Here is a 27,277-nt window from a genome sequence, read left to right on the forward strand (position 1 = left end):
CAAGGACATCAAATTACTTTTCTTAAGGCCGACTTGGTGTGGAGGAGACTAAATTCATTTTTTACTCAAAAATAATTCTTTTTACATGATTCGAAAGTCTTTTAATGTACAATGACTCTAATGGCTCAGAATAAATCCTAGAAGTCCTCAATGGAAACTTTGACCTAAAACAAGATGATCCAAGCATGAAACCCATGCTTTAATAAGTCATAATAATAATAATAAAATATTTTCTTCATTTTTTGATAAGTACATTTCATTGTGACTTCAATACATTTATGAAGACCGAACCTAGTTACAAATTTCAACACTCCCTATTAACTAGCGAGGTATTCATAAGTATAAGGAAGATCTCAGAACACATGAACCATGAAAAATTTAGGCACCGCAATGCCATGGACTATCTTCCTGACCAGGGCAATCTATCCAAGTGGGACTAAGATGGACTAAAGCTTTCAGCCTGTTTAGGTACCATCAGGCTTACTTACTAACCATCAACCCAAAGATCTAGTTGTGTATCCGAGGTCAAAGCTCCATGACAAACGCCACCCTCCCTACTTCGGGAACTAGACATCAACACAAAGTGTCGGCCAGATGTCCTCCCAGGCAGTGTCTTACACACAAAGCCTCAACTTCCCGATTATTTCAATTGGTAACAAATCCTCCCTGATCAAACAGATCAGCAACAAATCTCTCCTGATCAAACTGATCGACAACCCTAAGCATGTAAAACATGCTATCAAACCTTTGAGAGATTTACCTGTACAAACACAACCCCAATCAATAACAAACTTTCAAATGTACATAAATAAATACAAACCTCCGGGGTCTTTCAAATATCTTGATGTTGCTTCTCAACTTTTCACAGTAGGACTTGAATCTTGCCAAAATATTCCTCAACCATACAGCTTCCTTTCCTACTTTTCATGCAACAACATATTCTACAAATAGATCTGACTCTTCTTATCTCAACAGCCCTTCAAAATACATTCTCCAATTTCTTCTTTCAAGGTGTCCATCATGACTATGATATGACCTCCCTCTCAACTAGGGAGATTTTGTTCATCCAAGCTCCCTCTTAACTTAGGGAGATTTATTTCATTCAAGCTCTCTCTTAACTTAGGGGGCTCAGCTTCTTTTCTACGACATTGGAGAATCTTTCATGGCTTCCATTCTTCTTATCAAAGTTATCATGACCATCATCAGTCACATAACTTTACGAGCATCTTCACCATCTTGAAGATTATGTATTATATTTACTTTAGATAGCAAGTACAACTAAATCTATAGAAGCATGAAGTTAACCATATCAGAATCATGGAAGCATTCAAGTTTATACATCAGATACCCAAACTTAGTTACAAACATGAGATACATACACTTCAACTTCTTGCTAGGGTTTTTGTCATAAACCCTAGACTATATCATCAAGATTTTGAGCATTTTATAACAACATTCATTACATCTAGTGTTTCAATGTTTCTTCCAGAGGTATGACATACCCTACTACATCATATTGCAAACCCTAGAAGCAGTTCAAACAAATATAGATCTACAAGGTATCTAACAACTTTACAATTCATATGTTACACTTCTTACTAGGATTTAGTGTGAAATTCTAGATTTAATACATAAGCTTTTAACAATCAAAACCAATCACAGCTCAATTCAAAGTAACAACATGACTAGCTTCCACTAGGGTTTGTTGTAAACCCTAGATTTTACTAAATCTCAACAAGCACAATACAATTCCAGATTTTATCAGATTTTCATAAATTCCAGATTATCACATTGTCATCATATATCAAAGATTTTAACTTCTACTAAGGTTTAGTTACAAAACTTCAGAATTCACAAATACTATCATCCTAGAGAATTAAACTTTGACTAGGGCTTAGTGCCAAACCCTAGGACTCATGACCATCAATAATTAGGTCAACTCATATATCTAGGATTCCATCATCATGCACAAGCATATCATAACATGTGTCAGTCAAACCCGAAGACACAAAAATCGATAAAACATATAACAAACTTGATCAAACTAGGGTTTGATCGAACAAACACACACATGCCAAGGATTTCATTTCTAAGACATTATAAGGATCTTGCTTATACATCCTATCAAACCCTAATGATCTAGGGTTTCAATAAAAGACATAGCAAACCCTAAATTATCAATACTTCAAAGGTTCGGGATTTCAGAGATTACCACCCAACCCTAACAAGTTAGGGTTTCCATTCCCATACCAAAATTCTAAACATGACATCATCAAAGCATCAGCGAGTTTCTTTAGACTTCATCAATAACCCTAAGTATGCTAGGGTTCCACACATAATCATCAACATACCTTTAAGTTAAGGTTTTTCACAAAGAACCTTTCTAGGGTTCTACCAGAGTTAATCAAAGATATGAGGAGGGTAGATTTATCTAATGATGAATCACCCAATCAAGAATCTTTAAGATTCAAGAAAGCTAGACACAATGATGTTAATAATAGTTTGTCAAGAATGAATATGGAGAGAACAAAAATTTGTAGTTCAAAACATACCTCTTATTTCTTAACAAACCTTGTAATTCCAATGCTTTGTCCTATGAGGCTTTCTTTCTTGAGTCTTCAATAATTTTTTCGTAAACAAGGAAAATAAGAGTAAAAAAGTGATTAGTATTTAATGCAAACAAAACTGGATAAGTAAGAAAAACTAAAAATGAAAAAGGTAATAAGATACTTATCTTTGGAGGTTGATGAAGGTTCCCTCCAAGCTTGAGGGATACCTATAACCTTAAGAACAAATAAAAATGTTTTTCCAAAATATGTTAAACCTACAAAAACTAGAAATCAAAAATGAAATAACTAAAGCTTAGATCAAAGGACTTAGTAGTGTAAGTCCCTTATATCCAATTCTTCAGGCTTAGTCTTCTTTGGAGATCCTTCTTCAGCAAAATTATCTTGGTCTTTGCTTCTTTTCTTGTTCTTTGGATTGTCAGGACAGTCACTTCTATATTGACCCATTTTGTGGCACCAGTAGCATTCTATCTTGGACATATCGACTTTCCTTCTAATCCCTCTTGACTTCTTGGAGTGTCCTTTCTTGTGAGAAGCGGAGTATGCATTTGAAACCTTTTCTTCTTCGTTGTTGGATACTAATGAGATTCTCATCTCTTCTTGGGTGCAAGCATTCCACAATTGCTCAAAGGTAGGAGCTTCTTTCCAACTATTGAGACCTGAAGAAAAAGAACTCCAAGTAGGTGGTAATCCCAATAATGCAGTGATTACTAGCTCCCTTTCTGGTACAATTTCATCTATGGCTTGAAGTTCATCTCTAATTCTAGATATCCTCACAAAGAAGGAAGCCACAGTATCATCCTTTGTCATTTTTGTAGTCCTTAACTCATTCTTCAAACTTGCTACTTGACCGATGTTCTTGATAGTGAATAATTTTGACAAAGCTTCATACATTTCTTGAGCATGGTCTATATTGGAAATGTATGGGACAAGATTGTCCTTTATGCTTTCTACCATCAGTGTCATAGCCAATATCTCTGACTCTCTATACTTCACCTTGTCTGCATCATTGGATTCTTCGATAGGTCTCTTCACCTTTCCTTTCACCAAATCCAAGACCTTATTATTTTCAAGAATCTTTTTCCAAGATTTGTAGTTTAATGCTCGTTCCAATTTGTTCTCACTCTTTATTGTGTTAGACATTGTCCTTGAAGATAGTGAACTTCTTCTCTTATAAGAGCTCCTTATATGATCCCTTGATCAATCCTTTAGATTCCTTCTAGTAGATACTCAAAATTGCATTTTTCCTTCTTTACCTTAGCTCCGATACCATGTTAAAAAATCAGAAAGGCAGAAAGATTTTCTTATATAGATAATTACTTGTGATTCTTTTATCTTTATGTTCTTCTTTTATCTTTTATTTCATCAAGCAATTACCAAAACAATAGCACAAGGACAACAGATGTAGGTGGACAGCCAGGAAAAGAATCCCTATCTAGGGTAAAACCCAATCAACAATTCTTCCTTCAATAGTTTCTCGAGATAATCCAAGACTCTTGACCTAGACAAAGACTTCCTCCACACCAAGTCAGCCCTTAATCCTTCTTGTAGATGATAACCCTTCAAAAGCAACTTCGACCTAGCAGCATCAACAACAGCTTCAACCCAGTGGTAGCTTCGACTAGACTAGAAAAACTTTGATCTCCCTTGAAATACCTCAAAAGAGAGAGAGAGATGGCCCAAATTTTCGATCTTGGTGTCTTCTATCTTCCTCCAAAAACTCACACTCCTTTCCAACTCTTCTTCTAAACCTTTTCCAACTTCGCACTTCCTAGCTTCCAGCTTCAGATATGGAACTGTCTTGTATATATAGCCTTCCAGGGAAGTCGAATTACTCTTCTTGAGGCAGACTTGGTGTGGAGGAGACTAAATTCGTTTTTGATTCAAAAATAATTCTTTTTACATGATTTGAAAGCCCAAGTAGGGTCTCTTTTAATGTACAATGACTCTAATGACTCACAATAAATCCTAGAAGTCCTCAATGGGGCCTTTGACCTAAAACAAGATGATCCAAGCATGAAACCCATGCTCTAATAAGTCATAATAATAATAATAATATTTTCTTCATTCTTTTGATAAGTACATTTCATTGTGACTTCAATACATTTATGAAGACCAAAACTAGTTACAAATTCCAACAGCCCCACAGTTGTACCATGCACTTGGCAGATGACCCAAGACTTGTATGTTGATGTGGTATCACTTACACCATCATTTGAGCCCTTACAGATGGTCTACAGGCATCTTCGACTTACTTGGAGACCCATGAGGTCACTTGTGTGCCCTCACATCCATTGAGAGCACCACAGGTTTATTATGTGGAGAATAAGGGGCCAACCCCTTGTCCATTACTTTAGGGAGTCCAATTCATCATTTTTGCTCTTATGGACTTCATCAGGCCTCTCGGAGAGCCCAACGACATGCATTATTGATTATTCGACCTCTTGGGAGGCTTATTATTTTGTTTATGAGCTAGTTTGGTGGGCTTGTCACCAATAGATAGTTATTTGCACATTATTTTAGTTGATGGGCTAATGTAGGCTCAAATTAGGTAATTCGAACTCCTAATGAGTGTATAAATAGGAGAGACACGAATTCATTTTGTATCATCACTTGGATGAGATCATTCTTTCTCTCTTGAGAATTTCGCATTTCTTTCTTGGAGGATGAATTGGAGCATGCATGAATTTTGATGTTTGGATTGGATTTTCTTATCTTGGAGCTTCTTTATTGGCAAATATGTTGATGGTTGGTTATGTTCTCTTACATGTAGGTACACACATTTAATGTTATTCTTGTTTTACTTTGTCATATGCATTGGAATGGGATTTTCGCTATAATAGGCCTAATTGATGCAATGCATAATTGCGAAATTGTGGAATTATTGTTTCTATATAGCATCTCTCAATGTATGTGCCATGTATGTTGAATGAAATTTCCTAGGGATAATTCTACTATTGAATTTATCTTGATAAACCATCTCTTTTTTCCAAGCGAAGTATAAAAGATTTAAGGTCACTTCTTCTTGCCCTAAAGGCCAAGCGAAGTAGTCCTTGAGGCCTCCTTGAAAGAGAAACGAAGTCCTTTCTCATTATTCTCCTAAACTACATTCTCCCCAAGGGATTAGGCACTAATCTACCAATAGGTGGTCACTCAAAGAACCATTTTTCTTCACCTTTCCCTCTTCATTCCAGGTCTAGCCACACTGGGCCACGTAGCGCATCACTTTCACGTCAAAATAGCCATAGAAAAAGTTCGAACTCCTAGCCTCTACTGGGTTGGTGTGTCCTCAAGATCTCCTCCAAATTTGAAGCAATTTTGACAATGGGAATGTGAGATGTCCCAATCCCTAGCTCTAAGATCAAACTTTGCCCTGATGTTCCCTTGGCTAGTACCTCATAGGATCAATTTGACATCTCTAAGTAACAACTCTTGTTTTGATCCTTTCCCCTTCCTTGTCTGGGTTAAGATCATCAAAGGTTGCTAAACTCCCCTCCCCTTAACCTAGGTTGGGTCCACTTGGTCCCGTGTGGTCCCATACCTTTGAGAAGGTAATTCTTCAAGAACCACTTGGGAAATCAAGTTCAATAAGGATTTTAGGGATTGTGATACTCCTTTACAAGACATATTCCTTAAACCTTGCCCTTAAATCCACGCCTCCTTCTCCTAGAAAGCTTTGTACCTTGCTTAAAAAGCAAGCAAGCTCCATTCTTAACCTCCTTCTAGGAAAAGAATCATTAAGGTCACTTCACATCCATTTCTTGATTCATCCTTCACAAGTGACTTTCCATATACCAAGTCTCCTCCCATCGGTGAAAGTTCGTAAAGAGTAGGGAGTTTTAGCTGAGGTGATAGTCGGCTAAGTCTCCAATGTTGCCCTTGATCTAGCAAGTGACCCTTTAGGAGTCCCTTTTACGCCCCCTGCTAGTTTGAGCAGTAACATTTTGGTGACGTTCCCTGAGACACGAAACGTGTGTTTTGTTCCCCATACGACATATTGACATATTAGTATTGGCGACTCCATTGAAAGAATGAAGCCCTAGTTCTTCATTCAACTTCAAAGTTAATGCTTGTAGGGTGAAGCAAGCATCTATCAAGGCATCTACGTTCACCCTGGTGACTCCATTTTTAATTCTAATGTGTAAAATTCATGAGAAATGGACCATTTCAAGCAGCATGGTATCCCTCCTTCTCCCTATGATGACCTTAGTACTGAAGAAGTTCTAGAGCGCCCTGAAATCAAGGCATGGATGAGAAGTGGAATGCCTAAACTCAAAGGAAGTCCTTATCAAGATCCCCATGTCCATCTTGACGAATTCTCTTGGGCTTTAGTCCCGACAAGGATTGAAAATGAGGACACAATTATGAGATTGTTGGCCTTATAATTTGTAGGCCAAGCCGAAGATTGATATGATAGCCTCCCTCATGAGATTGCCACTGAATATGAATATTTTGAAGATATATTTTTAGAAAGATGGGGTGGCACGCCTGATGAAGAATGGATAGCTCGTAGATACCCCTCTAAGGCAAAGCTACGTTATGAAAGGAATAATCTTGAAAAGAGTATTGGTAAAGGTGTGGAAGATGCCTCAGGTACCCTTTTAATGTCTAAAGAGAACCCTCCTCCCGTAGCATGTGAGAAGACCTTAGAAAGGGGGTTGGTGATAGCTTTGGTAATCTAGTTGGTGATCATGAAGATGAGTCTTCGTCAAGTCCACATGACGAACCGAATGACTTTGAGAACATGTGTGTTGGGAAAAATGAGTCTATGGAAAGTGAAGTTGAGACTAACCTTACCTTTCACAAGGATAGTACTCCCGATGATTCTCCCTTTGAGAACCTTGAGGAAAGTGATCCCATTAGCCCCTTAGAGGATGACATTGAAGATTACTTCCATATTGAAAAAGAGAAATGGGAAATTGTTGGTCTTCAATTTGATTGTGCTCCCGTTTATGACACCTACAAGGAGGATGAGGTTGAGAGCGGTCCTCCCTTTCTCCCAGGCATCATTTATGAGGACATATCCATCGATACCTTTGGGAAGGAAAATTATCATTTTCCCTTGCATGAAAAGGAGCAATTAGAGATGATTGATTCTTCGTTTTGGGAAGACCCTTATTAGTTTTAGGATAACAATGGTATGCTCTATGCTTAGAGCAATTTTACTTCAATTTCTTTATTAGCCCAATATTAATATCCAGTTTAGCAATCACATCAACATGATAATAAAATGCAGATAGAACATAAACAATAATAGTAGAAGACTAGCCAAGACAAGAGGACACAATATATGGCACCAGCCAGGGACAAACCCCAATGTGGGGAAACCCTAGATCAATTCTTCTTTATAATTCTTCAAAAGTTTGACAGAGAGAGTACAATGTATAATATTCACTTGCCCAATTATAGTGAAAATCTGATCAGTCAAATAGCAAAAACAGAAATCCCTAACCAGAAAGTCAACGTTGGTAAACAAGGCAGAATTATTCCTCAATTCAGCTCGATCAAACCCAGTCAACTTCAGCCTCCAACAGCAAATCTAATCAACCCAAAAACAGCCACCAAAAAAGTCCAGTCAAAACTGGTCAACGATGCAGCGAGCCCTAGCACAGTAAACGTTGGTCAAACAAAGGTCAGATTGCCTCGGATTTCGTGCTTAGAATTGCGGCCTGCTCAAACAAAATTCCTCCACCCAAAAACGCACTCAAAACAAGTCAACGCAGTCAAAAACAACCTTTGAAATTTCAGTCAACTCTGGTCAATGACTGGAACAGAAAACCCTTCCTTTCCTTCACAAGTGTGGAGAGCAACCTCTTAATTTCGTACCCAATCAATGAAGAAGAGAGAATACGTGAGTGAGTGAAGTGTCCAAATGAGGAGGAGGCACCATGTATTTATATGCAAACAATGAGGATGAATAGATGTGATTGTTGGGCTTATGAGCCTACATGAGATTGTTGGCCAACCCTGACAATTTGTCCATAATCAAAATAATTTCATAATTTCACTTGTACGTGTCAGAATGGGATGATCTTTAGATCAATCCTACACCTCTCGGAGAGAGGAATCCAAGAAAAATATGAGTTGCCTCATATGAACTGTGTAATGTGAAATTTGGCCCTAGTTGCCAAATTTAACACTCCCTCTCAGCTCGGGAGAACTTCACCTGCCAAACTGTCTGACAATCTGTACCATCACTATCTATGCTCTTCTCTACTGAACTATGAAGAAATAAGAAATGATCGAGAATGTATCATATCATTCTCCACTGATCCGAAGTCGGTCTCAAATAATAGAAAGTGCATACCACTCTTAACCGACCCGAAGTCAGTTTCCATTGATCCCAGATCAATATCAACATCCTAGCATAGGGAGTACGATAGTACACGATGCGTCCATCGATAGTACTATGGTCTCTATCCTCATTTCCCATGAGTACCAGACTGCATGGGTAGGATGTGCCAGCAGGAGAAGGTGAAGCACTCATCCTGCTCATATGCCATAGGAGAATGTGAACCACTCAACCTATGCATATGTCACCATGGGGTATCACAGGGGAAGGTGAACCGCTCACCCTGTACATTGCGCACCATTATGGGGAAGGTGAACCACTCACCCTATGGTCGTTCATCGCTCCAAAAAGTACCCCAAGCTCCCAAAGCTCAACATCCATCTCATACGGGACCCTCATAAGAGGGTCTCTCCACAACTCCAAGTCGTTCACAGAAGGTTAAGAATTTGACCTTCCCCAGGGGCTTCGTGAGAATATCGGCGACCTAATCATCAGTCCCAATGTGTTGGAGCCTTATTGCTTCCCATTGTACCATAACCTTGATAAAGTGGTACCTGATATCAATATGCTTGGAGTGGTCATGAAACACGGGATTCTCTGAAAGACGAATCCCACTCTAGTTGTCACAGATGATCACAACGGTATCCAGCACATGTCCAAACAGCTCACTAAAGAGCTTCCTCAACCAAACAACTTCACAGGAGGCCAAACTAGCAGCAATGTATTCAACCTCAGCAGTGCTCAAGGTAACCGACTTCTACTTCCTGCTCATCCATGATATTGAAGCAGAACCTAGAGAAAAGCAACATCCAAATGTGCTTTTATGATCCACCACACTACCAGCCCAGTCTGCATCAGAGTAACCATGGAGCCTCACATTCCTGACAGTGTATCTCAGTCCATAAGTGATTGTGCCTCGAAGATATCTCAAGAGATTCTTGGCAGCAATCCAATGTATGTGATGAGGCTCGACCATAAACTGGCTCAATGTATTCACTGAAAAACATATGTCCAGACATGAGTTCACCAAGAACATCAAGGCCCCCATGAGATGACAATACTCAGAAGGATTTCCCAAATCGGGCCCAACAGCACTTCAGCATAACTTCTTGAAGTTAAGTTCCATCGGAGTATTCACAGACTTGAAGTCCACCAACCCAAATCTTTCAAGTATCTTCACAATATATTTTCCTTGGGAAAGGAAAATCTCCCCTGGATTTTGCCAGACTTCCAACCCTAGGAAGTAATGCATCAATCCTAGGTCCTCCATCTCGAATTCGGAAGCCAACTCCCTCTTACAATGATGGAATAGAGGGTTTGCACCTGTCAAAAAGAGATCATCCACATAGAGTACCAAGATGAGAGGTCTATCATTCTCAACCTTAAAGTAAAGGTTCGGATCAGCTTCACTTCTTGTAAATCCCAGCTTCATTAGATAGCTATTGATCCTCTCATACCAAGCCCGGGGTGCTTGCTTCAACCCATAGAGGGCTTTCTTCAACCTGCATACATGTGTTTGATGATCTTGATCTTCAAACCCCTCAGGTTGTTCTATATAGACTTCCTCAAGTGAACCATGCACGAAGGCAGTCTTGACATCCATCTGGTGAAGATTCCATCCTTGCGAGGCAGCAAGGGCTATAATCGAACGGATGGTGGTGTAGCGGGCAACCGGTGCAAATATCTCATCATAATCTACACCTTCCTTTTGAGAGAAGCCTCGAGCAATGAATCTGGCCTTGAACTTTTCAGCACTTCCATCAGCTCCATGCTTGATTTTGTAAAGTTATTTCGAGGTGAAAATGGATTTGTCCTTGGGTCTAGGGACCACATCCAGAACATCATTCTTCATAATCAACTCATACTCTTCGTTCATTGCATCTTTCCAAACCTGGTGTTTGGCAGCTTCTTCAAATGTGCAAGGCTCAGATTGAACAATGGTGCTCATTGCAGTTAAGTGCCCTTGGTACCTATTCGGCTTCTTACTTTCATGAAATGTCCCCCTAGGTGCAACATGTATCTCGGCATCTTCGAGAGTCACCCTAAGCCATGAAGGTCTCCTTTTTGAGGAGGAGGGCTCATGAGGGGGTGGATCAATGGGATCCATTGGTTTTTCAACATCAAGCATCTGTTCATCCTGTGGTTCTCCCTACTTTCCTGAATCTGCTTCTTTGTCCTTCCTTGGAAGAGGAAGGTTACTATCCTCATCGAAAGTGAAATCATGACTTATCTCCACTTCTCTTTGACCAGGCACATAGATTCTATATGCCTTAGAAGTTCCAGAAGCATCCAATTTGCTTCTCTTTTCTTTCGGCACATGAAAATATATAGGGTTACCAAAAATTCTAAAGTGAGAAACATCAGGTTTCTTATCAATGAAAACTTCTTCGTGAGTTTTGGGGTCCAACACTTGATGAGGGCATCTATTTTGAACATACACAGTAGTGTTTGCAGCTTCGGCCAATAAGAACTTCAGAAGGCTTTGATCATGAAGCATTGCACGAGTGACTTCTATAATAGAACAGTTCTTCCTTTCAGCAACACCATTTTTCTCAAGAGCATATACGGTAGTAGTGTCCCTCTTAATGCCAACTTCTCTACAATAATCTTTGAACTCATTTGATTCGTATTCGGTTCCATTGTCGGTCCTCAATATTTTGATCTTTTTCCTAGTTTGATTTTCAACCAAAGCTTTGAAAGAACTGAACCATGAGAATACTACGTCCTTCTTCTTCAAGAATTATATCCAAGTCCTGCGAGAGAAGTCATCCATAAAGATAGCATAATATAAGTATCCTCCCAATGAGTTCACGGACATTGCACCAGATAGATCAGAATGAATCAATTGCAATATGTTAATAGTCTTGCTATCACTTGAGGGGAATGGTCCCCTTGTATGCTTTCCTTCGGCAAACCCCTGACAAACACCTTCATGTTCTACTTTAAATTCGGGCACCCCTGTCACCATCTTCCTCACATCGGGTAGAGGCTTATTATGTAGATGAGCAAACCTCCGGTGCCATAATTCGGATTGAAATGATGTGTCGCAAGACATAGCTCCCAATGGGCTTCCTCCAACTTGTTATAGGCTATCAACCCTGAAGCTAAGTGTAAATGCATCTATGAAATTTTTATTCCACACACATACCTTTCCATCGATGAATGCCACCTTGAATCCTTTGTCCTCCATCGCCGAGATAGATACCAAGTTCTTTTTTAGATCAGGTACATATAGTACTTCTTGTAGATGAATGGTGTCACTCTGATTCAATTGAAGAGTAACATTCCCAACTCCCTTCACGGGATAGGTGGCATTGTCTCCAAGGATAATTTCTAAATTTGTATCCCTTTCAATCCAATTTGAAAGAGCTTCCTTATACCTGGTGACAGTGTTGCGGGGGAGCGCCCGCCCCCCCTGATCCCGCTCCCAATCCGCGCTCTAGGCGGGAGTGACTTGGGAGTGGGTGGGGAGCACACTCCCGAAAAAAATTTGCGTTCCCTGCCTATTTCCGAATCGACTTAGGGAGCGTCGCTCCCATCGCTCCGGGAGCGATTTTTATAGCCCGAGATTGGTCAAGGAGCGATCACTCCTAACCACTCCCGACGATGGTGAGCGACGCCCAAAAAAAATTTGCTCAGGAAAAAAAATTACACCGAAACAACAACATGACGAAAAAAAGAAACAAATAAATAAAGAAATCAAGAACAAAAAAAAAAAAGCAACGGCAGGAAAAAATAAAGGGAGGGAAGGGAGGAAGGGAGGGAATATAAATAAACCCTCCCTCGAATGAATTTCATTATTTGAGAAATTGAGAGAGTGAGAGTGAGAGTAAGGGGCAAGAGAGAGAAAGTGAGAGTGAGAGTGAGAGAGAGCAAGGAGCGAGGAGAGAGCAAGGAGCAAGGAGCAAGAGAAAGCAAGGAGCAAGGGGAGATTGAAGAGCTTGCAAGAGCTTGCAAGGGGAGATTGGAGGCCAAAGAGGTAGGCTCTACACTCTATTCTAGTAAAAAAAAATTAATGTTCATTCCTAAATAAATAAATAATTTTTTTTCTCCCATTCCCATTCCATTTTTTTGCAAATTCAAAACTTCAAATTTCAAACATCATGGTTATATTTCTTGGCATTTTCTTCTTCTTGGTTCCTTTTTTGGTTATTATGATGTTAGAGAGTAGAAAAAGGAGGGTTGAAAATGAAGAAGGGGATGAAGAAGTGGGTCATAGTGGATTTGATGAAAACCCCGGAGAGGAGGAGCTGGAGGAGAGTGAACATGAGTCAGCTCAAAAAAATAAACAAGACCAAACTCCATTGTGGAAATATGTTAATAGGCCTGAAGCAAGGAAAGGGGGTGGAACCACTAAATTTCATTGCCCCCATTGCAACAATAATTACACAGGTTCATACACCCGTGCCAGAAAGCACCTCTGCGGGAAAAGGCCATGGGATGGAGATAAACAAATAGGAATCAAAACTTGTACAAGTGTGTCAGCAGCAGATAGAGCCAAATACATAAGGGAAGAGGAGGAAGCCCAATACAAATCTAAAAAATCAAAGGGTTTCTTTGAACCAAGCTCACAATCACATGCACAAATAACTCCTTCAGCATCCTCCCAAGGTAGTGGATATGGAAGCACAGGGTCACCAAGTTTAAGTCATAGAAGCATATCAGATTTCCTTGATGAAGGGTGTAGGAATGATGTGGATTCAAAAGTTTACAGGTTTCTCTATGCATGTGGGATACCATTCAATGTTCTTTGCTCACCTTATTGGCATGAAATGGTTTCTGCCATAAATGATGCCCCTAAAGGATACAAGAGCCCTAGGTATGACAAGACTAGAACCGTTGGACTTGATCCAAAAAAAGCAAAAATATCACATTATTTGAGTAGAATGACAAATTCTTGGACTGAGCATGGGGTGTCTATTGTATCTGATGGATGGACAAATGTAAAAGGCAAGCCATTGATAAGTGTTCTTGTTGTGTCTGTTAGTGGTGCCATTTTTCTTTCAGCATATGATTACTCAGACAAGTTCAAGACCGACATCAACATTGTAGAACCATTACTTGAAACAACTGACCGTATTGGGCCATACAATGTCATCCAAGTCATCATTGATAATGCTCCTAATTGTAAGGCAGCGGGGGAAATTATTGAGGATAAATACCCCAACATATTTTGGTTTGGGTGTTTGGTTCACACAATGAACCTTTTGATGCATGATATTGTTAAGAACAAAAACCAACAATACAAATGGATTGGTGATTTGTACAAGAAAGGCAAAGAAATGATAAAATTACAATCATAGCAACACCCATGGCCTTTTTTGCAGTCACTCAAGATTGGAGTTGTTGAAGATTGTGAGGACTAGATTTGGTAGCTATTACCTCACCTTTAGGTGCATTTTGAAGGTAAGAGAGTCATTGGATAGCATGGTATCAAGTCCACACTGACAGGTATTAAAGGAAAGGGCTACAAATGCAGCTGAAAGGCAAGGTTTTGAACAGGTGGAGGAGACAACTCTTGATGGTATGTTTTGGGCACGTGTGAGGCAAGTATTGGAATTCACCAAGCCCGTTTATCACATGATTCGGTTTGCAGATATAGATAAACCAGTGATTGGGGAGGTGTATGAGCAGATAGATACCATGTTGGGGCAAATAAAAGATATTCTTCATAAAAATGATCCCAACTTGTATACACTGATTCACAATTGTGTGTGTACACGGTGGGATAAACTTAATGTTCCACTACATGCCTTGGCATATATCCTTACACCAAAATACTACTCCACATCTTGGTTGGGCCAACTTGCACCATATAGATGAAGAGGTATCTACAGGATATTTGCAAGCATTAGACAAGTTGATACCTGATAGGGAGGAATGTGCTAGTTTGCATCTTGAATTAGGCAGATACTTCAGTTGCACTGGTTTGTTTGGTACCTTCCATGCAATGGAAGATAGAGACAGATTCGATGCTCTCACATGGTGGGAAGCATATGGCGGCCAGGGACTTTTGCCAAAATTAGCAAAAAAAGTTCTCTCATAGGTTGTAAATACTTCTATTGCAGAGAGGTGTTGGAGCACCTACAACTAACTTCATACATAATGTGAAAAAAAACAGACTCAATGAAAACCGAGCAGAAAGCTTGGCTTATGTGCACTACAACTTGAGGTTGTTGAGTCATTACTGTGATCGGGCTTATAAGGATCCAACATATAAAATTTGGGACAACCACCCAGAGGATGATAATTTGGAGGATGGCACTATACATCTTGAAGAACTGGAAGTGGAACTTATGAGAGAAGAAGATGAAGCAACAACCATACCACCTCCACCATCCAGTAGCAGTGCTCGAGTTCCGAGTCTTGTTCCTTTGGTGTCGCCGCCTCCATCTACACCCTCATGTGGAGGGCATGTGCCTTCTGGTTTTGGTCGTCGGTTTGTGCGAGAGGAGACTCCTAGAAGACCACCACCCTGCTCATACATCAGACATTTCTCGTGGCAAGGGCCACACGAAGTAGTAGATAATATATTTACTTGTCTTTTCTAGTTTCTAGTAGTTTTCATAATTGTTGACTCTTTCATATTTATTATGATATTTTTTGTAAACAATATATGACAATTTAAGTTTGAAGTTTGAAGTTGGCAATTATAACTCATTGGTAATGAATTATGAATATGATGCTTCGTGAAAGTTGTTTCATTTCATTTCATTTTATAACATTTCATTTCATGTTAGATATTATTTGTTGTAATGGTTAAACTTAGCTTACAAGTACAACTTTGGTGATCAATGATGATAAATGTTATATATTGAATTTTCAATTTTGAAAGCTTGAAGTTGAAACTTTAAGATTGATGAATCATGATTCATGAGACTCAATATGTTGTATGTTACTAACTTGTGGATGTGGTTGATGAAGATTATAACTTCTAGATGATTGTTGTTATATGGTTCAATTATCAATCTATGTTTTTTTATGTTTTTTATATCTAATTCATTATTCTACATGTTTTTGTTGACATCTATGTATCAAAATATAAAAAAGTATAATATATATGTATATATTATATAAAAAACGCTTCGGGATTTGCTCCCAAACCGGGAGCTTTTGAAAATGTCGCTCCCACTCCCGCTCCCAAGTACACTACCCGGTGAAGTGCCTTGAGGCACCACTATCAATCAACCAATTTCCCAAAGTGTCCGGAGGAGATGTAGTAGAAAGGGCAGATATAAGATAGAATTCTTTTTGCTTGTTATCAACAACATTAGATTCATCATACTTGGTGTTTCTTGATCTCTTGGGAGGGTGACCATTTCCTTGATGAGAAGCGGGAGCATTCCTTTTTCCTTGGTTGTTGAATCTGCCATTCCTTTGATTGTTGTTGCCCCTGAAATTGTTGTTGTTGTGGTTGTCATCATCATGAGGTGTATCCCTTCTATTAGGACACTCCCTAGCATAGTGACCAAACTTGTTGCAAATGAAGCATCTTCCCTTCCTTCCATTTTTGGAACCCAGCCTTCCTTGACATTGCTTCTGTGAACCTGCATTGTTCTTATTTTTAGCATGAGCGGAGAATCCAGTAGGGTCATTCCTATTTGAAGGCATATCTAGTTCCATCATCCTTGTTTCTTCTTGAGAGTATCTAGTCAGCAATTCTTCAAAACCTGGAATCTTGTCGTTGTTAATAATAGTAGTGTTCAACACGTGCCATTCACAAGGGAGTCCTCCAAGGGCAATGAGGGTAAGCTCCCTATCACCAATAGCTTCTCCAATTGAAAGAATATCATTTTTTTATCTCAGTAATCCCCATGAAGTAGGATTGAATATCTTAATTTCTTCCTTTCTTTATATCCTTCAGCTTGTTCTTGAGGAAAAGAATTTGATTTGCATTGCTAGATTTGAACATGCCAACCAACCTGTCATATATCTCCTTTGAAGTGTTCAAATCGGAAATGTAAGCAACTAAATGCTTATGAATAGAATCCCTGATGATCTTCTTGGCTTTGACTTCACCCTTCTTGTACTTGGTCTTAGCAGCAGCTGGTGCATTAGAAGGAGGTTCTGAAATCTTTCCCTGCACATAATCCATCACATCTTGCTCTTCTAATATCAAATCAAGGGACATCTTCCATGCATGATAATCAAACTTATCATGAAGCTTATCATCAGACTTGAAGTAGGATGTGGAGGCCATTCAATCTTGTCTTTGATCAGTGATTTCTCCTCTTAGTGATCGCTCTTCTCACTCTTGCTTGGGCTTTGTCTTCACCTCAACTCCGATACCATGCTAATTTTAGGATAACAATGGTATGTTCTATGCTTAGAGCAATTTTACTTCAATTCCTTTATTAGCCCAATATCAATATCCAGTTTAGCAATCACATCAACATGATAGTAAAATGCAGATAGAATATAAACAATAACAGTAGAAGAATAGCCAAGACAAGAGGACACAGTATATGGCACCAACCAAGGACAAACCCCAATGTGGAGAAACCCTTGATCAATTCTTCTTTATAATTCTTCAAAAGTTCGGCAGAGAAAGAGAGTACAATGTATAATATTCACTTGCCCAATTATAGTGAAAATATGATCAGTGAAATAGCAGAAACAAAAATCCCTAACCAAAAAGTCAACACTGGTCAACAGGGAAAAATTCTTCCTCAATTCAACTCGGTCAAACCCAGTCAACTTCGGCCTCCAACAGCAAGTCTAATTAGCCCAAAAACAGTCCAACAAAGTCCAGTCAAACTTAGTCAACAAAGGTCAACATTGTAGCCAGCCCTAGCACAATCAACGATGGTCAACCGTCAAACAACAATCAGATTGCCTCGGATTTTGTGCCCAAAACTGCAGATTGCTCAAACAAAATTCCTCCACCCAAAAACACACTCAAAACAATTCAACACAGTCAAAAACAGCCTCTGCAATTTCGGTCAACTCTGGTCAACGGTTGGAACAGAGAACCCTTCCTTTCCTTCGCATGTGTGGAGAGCAGCCTCTTAATTTCGTACCCAATCAATGAAGAAGAGAGAAGATGTGAGTGAGTGAAGTGTCCAAATGAGGGGGAGGCACCATGTATTTATATGCAAACGTTGAGGATTAATAGATGTGACTGTTGGGCTTCTGAGCCTACATGAGATCACTGGCTGACCTTGACAATTTGTCCATAATCAAAATAAATTCATAATTTCACTTGTACATGTCAGAATGAGATGATCTTTAGATGAATCCTATACCACTCGAAGAGTAGAATCCAAGAAAAATATGAGTTGCTCAATGAACTGTCCAATGTGAAGTTTGGCCGTAGTTGCCAAATTTAGCACCGTATCTTTGATACAAACAATGATTGGATTGATAAGGCCCTTGCTCATACCTACCTTCCTTATGATTAGGAGTATATTCAAATCTTTTGAGCCTCTTGAGTTGGATTTTCAGAAAAAGGGTCTCATTGAGACTTCATCTTCCCCTTTGCCCTTTTCTATTGTTTATCATCTTGAGTCTTCATCAAGTGATTCCCTCGCCCATTGTCATATGATCTCAAGTGACCGTGAGCCTTTTTCCCCTTCCCAGTATAGTGTCGACGAAGAGCCCCTCATCAATTATACTTTACCTCCTTGGACACACCCGCAGGGTTTTGATCAGTCCATGATCTCCCCTCTCCAATGTGGCCACCACCATGGGCAACCTATTTATTGCACTCCTCCCTTCCCTCACCCTTCGTTCCCCTCTCATCATGACCTTATGGCATCTGCAAAGCATACTATTATAAACAATGATTGTGATAGGGAGTTCTTGATAGTGATCTTTCATTCCACCATTGTGTACTTAAAGGGAAAGCCTGACACTTCTAGATTGGTTTATTTTCCTTTTCCTAGGGCTTCCTTTTACCTCGAATGGAGATCATATTTTCCCACCTGCCACTTGCTTCATCGTCCATGTAATTGCATCCGCATTCGCTTTAGGATTGGCTGCATGAGCAATCATACTAGCAGGCATATGTATATTGATATGATGATATGTTGGTTGCATTGGCTTTATGATTACACTTAGTATTAACACTAATATATGCATGGTAGCGTAGGATGCATTACATGTTGATTTTGCATTAGAATTTAGAACTAATATCATATGATATTTCTCATGGTAGATTAACTACATTTAAAATAAAATTTGCATATTTCATTTTTCTGTCGATTTTACGACCTAACACTAAGCATGGGTGATCATAAGACACCATGAAAAACATGTTGCCCCGTGCTTTTCATCTATTATATGTGCAGGTAATAGGTCTACGGTAACCAAGAAATTGTTGGATTTCTCGTGACCTCCCGTTCAAGTAGCTTCATCCACTTCTTCGAGATATCATGACCTAGTTGGAGCCAGATGTTACCCACTATTTTCTGGATGATACCCGAGGAGAATTTTTTTTCTTCAAGATGGTCCTCAGTCGGCAACCCCTTGCAGCCACCAACTAGCTCATTGTGTCATTTCTCTGCCACCTGAGCCTACCATGTGGTCCCTCACCCATCTACCATGATCATATGTTTAAAGGTGGGCCTACTGCACCTAAAGGTATGCCTTGTCATTTGGTAATTGAGTATTGCAATTTGCTTATTATGGACACTTTTGGGCATGGATTAATGGGGGGATTCGGCGGAAAGAATGGGCTAGGTATGCGTTCTTGTCCCCTAGACCCATTTTTCAATGCTAACCTTGGATTCTAGTCCCGTTGGATCTCTTTTACTAACCATTTGGCTTTAGGAATGGTATTTCATGTGAAACCCTGCTTTTCGTTACGTGATCCCGCTCCCTCATCCACATATATTACCCCCTTTCCACTCATTATAACCCCATTCATCATTTCTCCCGGTTGGGTCACATAGCACTAGCTCTCCCCTTCTCCTTGCCCACACCTTGGGTCGGGCCTGGAATGATGCCCCGAGGGTTAATGTAGCTAAAAAGAAAAGTAAAAGAATAATTGGCCCCATTAACCAGGAAAATGTACCACAAAATGCAAAAGATAGTTGGGACAAACACATTTAGCACGTGAGCAAAAACCAATACATGAGCTCTACCCCATCATCATGGCCATCACCCTGGTTCCTACAAGCCTTAGATGAGCCTCATTTATCATTTAGGAACCCATGATTGTCCCAACCCCTGGTGGGTAATGAACCGCCCTACCTTAAAGGGGGTATCCACTACCATATCTCACACATCATGCTCTTACCCCTTGAGCCCCGAGCAGTTAATTCAAGAAAAATCATAAAAAAATAAAAAGGTGTATAAAGAAGTGTGTAAAAATCAAGGTCGGGACACCCCTCATTTACCACGATTGCCCCCTCCTAAACATTATATAACCAAGTGTGGGCTTCCCTTTTACTAGCTACCCTTGTATCCCAGCATGTGGCCCAGGGCTGCCCCTTTTCATTCCCTACTCCATTCATCTCTTTATCACATGCCAGCACCTTTTAAAGGATGTACCTTGGACATATTATCCCTTTTAGAAGTAGAAACCACCTAATGGGATACTTGGTTAACCCCATTTGGAGCTCGAAGACATTAGCACATGCCAAAACCAACTATGGAAGGGCATGCCATTATGAAGTCCCCACCTGTTGTCCATGGTTTGTAAGCTCTTTTACTTGATTTCCTTGATGACCTGTTGTACTGGAAGGCTAGGGGACGTATTGGATCTTATGTAGGATTGCAATTGTTTGACATCTTGGGTTTGGTCTCCCTGTACGGGGTCCTAATCCTCCATAGGGCTACATTGGCACATGTAGGGTGTGTGTTGAGAGCCATGGGACTCCACAGCGGTAGACAGTACTCCATGGATCCCTAGAGATGTTCAGAGATTGCTTGGGATTCACCTATTAGACGAGGAAGATGCACCTGGTTCACCTTTGCTCAACCAGCCCCATAGTTGTACCATGCACTTGGCAGATGACCAAGGACTTGTATGATGATGTGGCATCACTTACACCATCGTCTGAGCCCTTACAAATGGTCTACAAGCATCTTCAACTTACTTGGAGACCCATGAGGTCAATTGTATGCCCTCACAGCCATTGAGAGCACCACAGGTTTATTATGTGGAGAATAAGGGGCCAACCCCTTGTCCATTACTTTAGGGAGTCCAATTCATCATGTTGGCACTTACGGACTTCATCAGCCCTCTTAGATAGCCCAATGACATGCATTATTGATTATTCGACCTCTTGGGAGGCTTATTAGTTTGTTTATGAGCTAGTTTGGTGGACTTGTCACTAATAGATAGTTATTTGCACATTATTTTAGTTGATGGGCTAATGTAGGCTCAAATAGGTAATTCGAACTCCTAATGAGTGTATAAATAGGAGAGACATGAATTCATTTTGTATCATCACTTGGATGAGATCATTCTTTCTCTCTTGAGAATTTCACATTTCTTTCTTGGAGGATGAATTGGAGCATAGATGAATTTTGATGTTTGGATTGGATTTTCTTATCTTGGAGCTTCTTTATTGGCAAATATGTTGATGGTTGGATATGTTCTCTTACATGTAAGTACACACAGTTAATGGGCCATGTATGTTGAATGAAATTTCCTAGGTATAATTCTACTATTGAATTTATCTTGATAGGCCATCTCTTTTTGCAAAGCAAAGTATAAAATCTTTAAGGTCACTTCTTGCCCTAAAGGCCAAGCGAAGTAGTCCTTGAGGCCTCCTTGAACGAAGTCCTTTCTCATTATTCTCCTAGATTCCATTCTCCCCAAGGGATTAGGCACTGGTCTACCAATAGGTGGTCACTCAAAGAACCATTTTTCTTCACCTTTCCCTCTTCATTCCAGGTCTAGCCACGCTGGGCCACCTAGGGCATCACTTTCCCGACAAAATAGCCATAGAAAAAGTTCGATCTCCTAGACTCTACTATGCTGGTGTGTCCTCATGGTCTCCTCCAAATTTGAAGAAATTTTGACAGTGGGATTGTGAGATATCCCAAGTCCTAGCTCTGAGATCAAATTTTTCCCTGATGTTCCCTAGGCTAGTACCTCATAGGATCAATTTGACACCTCTAAGTGAAAACTCTTGTTTTGATCCTTTCCCCTTCCTTGTCTAGGTTAAGATCATCATCGGTTGCTAAACTCCCTCCCCTTAACCTAGGTTGGGTCCACTTGGTCTCGTGTGGTCCCGTACCTTTGAGAAGTTAATTCTTCAAGAACCACTTGGGAAATCAAGTTCAATAAGGATTTTAGGGATTGGGATACTCCTTTACAAGACATATTCCTTAAGCCTCGCCCTTAAATCCTCACCTCCTTCTCTTAGAAAGCTTTGTACCTTGCTTGAAGAGTAAGCAAGCTCCATTCTTAACCTCCTATTAGGAAAAGGATCATTAAGGTCACTTCACATTAATTTCTTGATTCATCCTTCAAAGTGACTTTCCATATACCGAGTCTCCTCCCATCAGTGAAAGTCAGTAAAGAGTAGAGAGTCTTAGCTGAGGTGACAGTGGGTTAAGTCTCCATTGCTGCCCTTGATCTAGCAAGTGACCGTTTAGGAGTCCCTTTTAGGCCCTCTGCTAGTTTGAGTGGTAACAATCACCACAACTAGACTAGTGTCTTTTCTCAATTAGGCAATGGAGTCAATTAGGGCAAGGCCTATGATAGAGGACCTTGGATGAAGAGGGTGGAAGATTTAAGGTCAAGGGATGCATAAACCCTAGCATCTTCTCTGTATGGGAGATTTAAAGTCAAGGGATGCATAAACCAAGTTCCCTTGATGGATTCTTGTAAAATTAATTTTACATACCATAAAGAATGAAGATTTTGTTGGAAATATGGTAGCCATGGTCGATATTTTCTTCATGTGGAAAAATATAAATTTTTGCCTCCAATAATTCAAGTCGGCCTCCTATTATTTTAAGGTCGGTTGGGCCCCTAAGAGGCACCCATTAGACCCCCCTTTGAAGTCTATATAAAGGAGATCCTTCCTCCTCATTTAGCACATAATTTTGGTCTTGTCTATCTTTGATCCAACAAATTTTAAAAGGAGAAAAGGAGGGCCAAATTTCAACAGAAGAAGGGTTTGGTATTTTATTTTGTTTTTGGATATTGGTTTGGCTATTATCTTGAAGTTGTTTCTAATGTTTTGATAAACTCTGCACTCTCTCTATCTCTCTCATAAGGAGGGATTTCTCGGTTTTCCCCTTATGGGTTTTGCCCTGGCCTCAAACCTATGTCTCATGGTTATTTTCTACTACTCTTTCATGTTTAATGGTTGATATTTTTATTTTCTATAACTGCTTAATGATTTTTGAATAAATGTCATGTGGAATTAATGCTAACTGATCATTGGAAGTTGTTATCATGATGAAGAAATATTATTTCTAGCTTGTTGCCCTAGAAAATCAACATGCTATCAGAGCTCAGGTTGAAGAGCAGTTAGAAGAACGTGATTTGTCTTGGGATTAGCTAGCCGAGTTGACAAAGAAATCTCTAAGATAAGGCCGGGTTTCTTCTGTGACCTGAGGAAGGGTCGAGTTCCTTGTTGAACACTGGACAAAAGGCTACAATACCAGTTCCAGGAGTTGTGTAAAGGGACTGAAAGTCAAGAAGGTACAGTGAGGAAGAAGGGAGTCTTTAGCTGAGGATTGTGCAAATATTGGGAGCGTTTTGAAGCCAAGTTTAGGGCTAACGTGGAGCTATAACAAGTGCCCTAACCAGGGGCGAAAAACTCAGTCTTCTTGTCTCAGAACAGAGATCTTGTGAGGCCGGTACAGACCTCAGTACAAGGTAATGCGCACAGGCTTTGTCCTATGTCAGCTGAGCTAATTTTAGAGAAGGTTGAGCCCCTTGTTTGAATTAGTAGGGCGACGTCCTCTTCAAAAGCAGCATAAGATTTCATATTCAAAATCAAATCTGTAGGTCTTTTAAACCATGTTTTTGTTGAATCTCCTTGAGGCATCCAAGCTCTCTTTGTGGATCTGAGTTCTATGATTTGTCTTACTGCAATTTCAACTATAATCCGAACATAGCCCGAATTCTATGATGCCTCATACGAGCTTATATGTGGCTTTATTCTCTAAAGTATTCAAGTTTCGTCTGTGGCACTATTTCTCTATAACATGTGAACTTATGTGGCGCCTATTAATGTGAAGTTTTGTATCCATTGTTCATACAAAAGTTTTGTGACCCCTCGTCTATGTCCTTTTGGCACCTCTATGGCACTTTTATGTGAATTTTTGGCAATTTTCACTGTGAAAATATGTGATCATATCTCTTGTTCTGAAAATGAGGCCGTGAAACCTTGTTGTGAAGCCACCAAGCCAAGCTACAATGATGTTATTACTATAGTGACGTTATTCTATAAAATACTAGTAAGAAGACAGAGTCTAATAAGAGTCCAAATCTTATTAGCCCTCTGAAATTCGTCCCTGTGGGAGAAAGGACTGAATAGTTTGTGCCATCTGAGTAAAGTAAGTTTTGTCATCTGTCTCTTTGTCTTACAGATCCATCTATTATGGAAGGGGTCAGAAGGTTCTCCTCCTAGTTTGAGCTCCCTAATATTTTTGATAGTTTTGGAAGTCGACCAAGTAAATTCTTATCCCTGTAAGATAAATCTGAATGATAAAAGGATTCGATCTTAAGGTAATTAAGGTCTGAAAGCCTGTTTTTATGCATGCCCAGTGGCACCATTTATGTTAATTTTGTGACCCGAGCTTTTGTGTCAAGGATCATAGTTTGTCTTTCTAAATCCATGGTGTCAAGTCCGAACTCCTTCAAAGTTTGTCATTTCTATGATTAGAACTGTGTATATGTGGATCAATGGCTTGAAATCATTGTTATTTTGATGTTTATGACAAAGTGTCTTAAAAGCCAAGACATTTGAACTTGACAAGGCCCAAGATCATCTCTGCGCAATCAATAGTTTGACTCATTACTATATCACAAACTCGTGGAAAATTTAGATTATGATGTGAAAATGACTGCTTAAGGGGACTCTATACTATGCATAAGGAAAATATGATATAAGAAATCGAAGTCCAAATGTACAATCTTGTGAAGTGAATGGAATTATAATATTACTATGATTTGTATCCCTGAAGCATGATCCAAACCAAGAGGAAATCTGAATTTGCATGTCTGAGACTTTGTTGAATTGAAGGATTGATCTTTTGCTGATGGTTCATGAACTCCTCGCTATACATGTAAGTCCTAGTCGAAATTCATGGCAAAGAGGCCAACCTAAAGCCAACCCTTATAAGTTCCAGTCTGGAGAATATATTATGTAGCCATCTAAGTTACCAGAAAACGGATACGGGAACGGATACGGGTACGGGGTTTGAAACGGATACGGCAAATTTTCAAAAAATCTGGATACGATACGGCAGGAAACGGCACATAATAAATATATAAAAATTTAAAATATATATATATATATATATATATTAAAAATAAAAAATTCATATTACCATTCATATTTCAGAATCTAAATTATCATCTATGATCTATCATGATTCATGATTCATCATCATCAATTCAAGTTTCAAGTTTCAACATATGCCATATGGCATAAACATTCAACATTGCCATCATCATTAACGATTATTATAACATTCATGATTCAAGTTTCAACATATCATCAATGATCAGACATCAAGTTTTTGTTTCAAATTTCAAACATCAAGTTATCAACATGACAAGTTACACAAACACCATCATTACCAAAATTAATAATGCATACTAATTACTACATACTATGAAAGTACAAAATGAACTATGAACTTTTAATATTAACAATTTAATAAAAGGAAAATATGAGTAACAGCCTGGAACTGTGTAAAAGGAAGAAGCTGAAGCCTGAGATAGTCCTGGAATTATGTGAAGCCTGAAGGGTAAAGCCTGAATTTTGAAACTCTATATGAACTCTTGAACGGATTGCTTCAGCAGTAGTGTCATTGAAATAGATATCAAGTACTGAGTCCTGACACTAAACTGTAATTCAGGGAGGGTCTGATAAGTAATTATGAATGCCCATAATACTGTATTGTCTTTCACAAGTGCTGACTCCTGAGCTAAGAGGCCTCCACTGCATTCTGTTTGTGGTACTGGTGCACTGGTTTTAATGATAACTATTTCTGAGCTTATTTTATAGGTAAAGTCGTTCAATAGCATCGAATAAAAGGTTGTGTTTTAAATTATACATGTAATGTTTCCATGTTTTACAGATCTCCTTTTCTGACAGCACATTGGCGAACAAATGTGTAGCAATAGTAAATACTTCCATGTACCTTGTTTGTTTTATCTGAAAGACTGGAAATCAACAGAACTGAGAAGAGCTTTCACTAGGGGTCCAAAGAAACACGCTATTGTTTTATCTGAAAGACTGGAAATAAACAGAAGAGCTTTATTAGTAAGAAAGTTACGCTGAATTATTGAAATACTTTCATCAGTGAGAGACTTCTTGAAGGGATTGATGAGTTAGGTGAAGAACAACCTGTTCATTTATTGGTTGGAAAGAGTTTGATGATTGATCATATACGTTTCAGGAAAGGTATAATTTCTGTGCAATAATCGATTGATGTGAAACTCACCTAATGATCCAAGTCTGTCAAGGCCAGGGCCTACATGAGGAATAACTGAGCAGCGAGAACCAGTATATAATATGTGTTTGTAAATTTACTATAGTCACTGACACGTATCTGATGATGTAATGCATATATGCAAAGGTTTTTGAATCGGGCCCTAGGTTTTTGAATCGGGCCATAGGATCGGGTCAAAATATGATGCATATATATTATAAATCCCAAACTTATTTTTATGAAAACCCAAGCAAAGCTATTAAAATACGTTTTAAGTTTCTCTGAAACGTATCAATTTTTTTTAAACGGGACGTTTTTTCCTTCAAAACGCCTGAAAAACGGCAAAAAAAAATTTGATACGTTTCCAAATAAAAAAAAACGTTTTTCAGCCGTTTCTGGGCTGAATACGTTTCTGATACGTAAAACGGCGTTTTTGCCTGCCAGGGAGCCGTTTCCGGTATCTTAGCCAGCGGCCCTCTCTACTACTGCTCCCCCGGACTCACTGGGAAATTGGCTTATTGATAGTGGTGCCTCGAGGCACTTCACTGATTACAAAGAAGCTCTCTCTAATCTAATAGAGAAGGAGACCAACTTGGAAATTGTTCTTGGGGACAACTCAAAATATCCCATGAAAGACGTAGGGAATGTCACTCTTCAATTGAATCAGGGAAATACAATTCATTTACAAGAAGTCCTATATGTACCTGATCTCAAAAAGAACCTGGTGTCCATTTCGGCAATGGAAGACAATGGCTAAAAGGGGGCCTTCATCGATGGCAAGGTACGTGTATGGAAAAAAAAATTTAAAGATGCTTTCACTCTTAGGTTTCGAGTTGATTCATTA

General features: G+C 39.3%; 1 protein-coding gene across 2 annotated transcripts in view; it reads right to left on the bottom strand.

Moving 5' to 3' along the window:
• Positions 1-27,277, bottom strand: part of LOC149178696 (uncharacterized) — a 163,004-nt gene that overhangs the window by 114,943 nt on the left and 20,784 nt on the right. The window contains exon 2 of one of the 2 annotated variants that reach the window (XM_089423703.1): positions 26,143-26,237. The exons of the other annotated variant lie outside the window; for it this stretch is intronic. The gene's annotated coding sequence lies outside the window, so the exon portion shown is untranslated. The remainder of the gene's footprint in view (positions 1-26,142; positions 26,238-27,277) is intronic. 2 annotated transcript variants of the gene reach the window in all.

This window comes from Pinus tabuliformis, chromosome 4_1 (genome assembly GCF_031772625.1).
Source record: "Pinus tabuliformis cultivar Carrire ecotype Pingquan chromosome 4_1, CPIR1, whole genome shotgun sequence".
NCBI lineage: Eukaryota > Viridiplantae > Streptophyta > Pinopsida > Pinales > Pinaceae > Pinus > Pinus tabuliformis.